The sequence below is a fragment of the Trachymyrmex septentrionalis genome, unplaced genomic scaffold (genome assembly GCF_001594115.1).
Source record: "Trachymyrmex septentrionalis isolate Tsep2-gDNA-1 unplaced genomic scaffold, Tsep1.0 scaffold19, whole genome shotgun sequence".
NCBI lineage: Eukaryota > Metazoa > Arthropoda > Insecta > Hymenoptera > Formicidae > Trachymyrmex > Trachymyrmex septentrionalis.
The window spans coordinates 3578095-3580491 of NW_017305071.1; positions in this window are offsets into that span (position 1 = coordinate 3578095).

Genomic DNA, 2397 nt, shown 5'->3' on the forward strand with positions numbered 1-2397 from the left:
ATATAATATATTTATATAATTTTATACTCGCTTAGTCCTATCTGTGTAATTTTAACGCACCTTTCAGATATATCTGGCTGCACTGCCACTAAAAAGACGTCTCACTACGTCTTTTATGTCGTCCGTTTTGGCTCTAAAACCACACGCGATTGTTCTGTACGAGTGAAATGAATTGTGTATTCGGGAACTAAGTCATATTTTACCTAATAATACTCGCAAATATACATGTATCGGCCGTTTACAACTAAATGAGAGAAGCCTGTTCCTTCGAATCTGCCACTTTTTTCCACAGTGTCATTCTTCCGTGCAAAATAAATCAGTACAATGGCACATCCTCTACATCCTCTACCACCGGCAATGATTAATTTATCAAAATATACATTTTTGCCATGTGAATAAATCAACCAGAATGTCCGTTTCATTTTTCATTCGTTTCAATTTAAATTGGAGATAATGTAGATTAATTATCATGCGGAGTATTGCGTTGATGATGAGCAGTACGGCATAACGTTTACACGTATGCCTATATCATATTATATTGATAATCGCATTATTATGTCGCGCTTGCAATTGCATTGCTTCTCGTCACACGTTTATTAACTGAGAATCACTGGCGACAGATATCTATTATCGAACGTCATATGCATACGACACGCCTCACCCTTAAAATGCATTTGAAATACACGCTAGTGTTTCCAACCGCCTACACAATCTACTAGTCTTGTCGAGGTAAAAAAAAAAAAAGGGACTTAAAATTCATCGTCATACGAAGTAAGAAGTATTGACATCTCGTCTTTGAAAACTATCGGAGCCTGTCTAACTGGTTACTCCTGCGCATTCCGTAGTTATAAAAAAAAAAAACCCGACCAACTGGGGGAGCTGTTTATATTCGTATCGATATCGATCCGTAAAAGCATTGTCGTTTCAAAACAAATCCGACAAGACTCGCGAATGTGAAGAGATCGTGAATCTTCAAGTCGTCAAGGAGAGAACTGAAGGAACCGATAAGCGATACAGTTTCTGGTCTTGTCTAATATTCGCTAATCTTTATAAAGAATAAAACATTAATAGTTTCGAAAGCATCATGATCGGCGCCTATCGTCGCGTGATATTCGGCGTACGAGCCTAATCAATAATACGTATAAGCGAATAGCGGCGGTGCCGAGCCAGCTGCAGCGTCGTGCGACCGTAATGGCTGTCTGGCAATGAGATCACAAAATATTTTGATCAAGGTTGAGATCCCCTGGTAGCAAGTCGTAAGGGGATGGACGGGCAGGGCGTCGCCGCGTCTCCGCGACCCCTACGAGCTATCGACCGAGAGAAGAGAGAGAAAGAGTATCGAAGGCGATGCAGTGCAGAGAGAGAGAGAGAGAGAGAGAGAGAGAGAGAGAGAAACGGAAGGAAATAGCGGCGTGAAAACGTCGTCAAAGATGAAAAAAAATAATTTGGAAATCAATAGATATCAATAGAATAGAATTTGAAAACATTCTTTTAAGACTTTTATAATATATACATAAATCGCAGAAAGTTCAAAGAATTTTACACAGGGGACACGGTGAAAAAGAGCAAAGCTTTTATGCTCATTCATCTTTAAGTTTCATCCTACGGGACGATAATTGCAAAAACACCTCGGATTTTCTTTCGCATTTCAAGCTGGAAAATCGTCATAGTTAGGAGTACTCAAAATAAATACAATCCAATTTCTTTTTAATTAGTTTTGAGTGAAATACATGTTATTGCGCAGTTCCTAAGCTCTCTCGTGTCACCAGAGCACTTTATACATATATATATATATATATATATATATCGCGTTCTCCTACTCTCGAGAAACTTCCGAAAGAAAACCAGAGATATCGATCGATGAAGATCCCTACAGAGCCACATTGAATACTTGAAGGCTGCTGTCGGATATTGCGTTCCGTCTCTACGGAATCACGGAGCTTTTCTCCTGGGTGCAACTCTAATTGTTCCGGGACGAAACTGTCGTAATTAGGAAAATGTCAAGCGAGAAAACCGTTTCGCGAACAGAGAGATCGATTCGATTGACAAGTTAAATTCAGCGAGATACAATTCAACCGACGCTCCTCCAACATTCAAACGAATCTCGATTCGATTTCAATAAAATACGAATTAATAATGAAATTAACGGGAAGAAAAAGGCTTTTTCACGGTTCAACTTAACATCAAGATCTTTATCAAAAATCTACCTGAAGAGAAAAAAAACCGAAATGTGTTGCCCGATATCAGATCGGTCTTTCGCTGAATTTTAATGATCGACACAGAGAAAAACGTGGCACAGATAGAACAAGATACAGGCCTGAAATCGGCCTCGAGACAACCGTCCTCCGTCTCTCTCTCTCTCTCTCTCTCTCTCTCTCTCTCTCTCTCTCTCTCTCT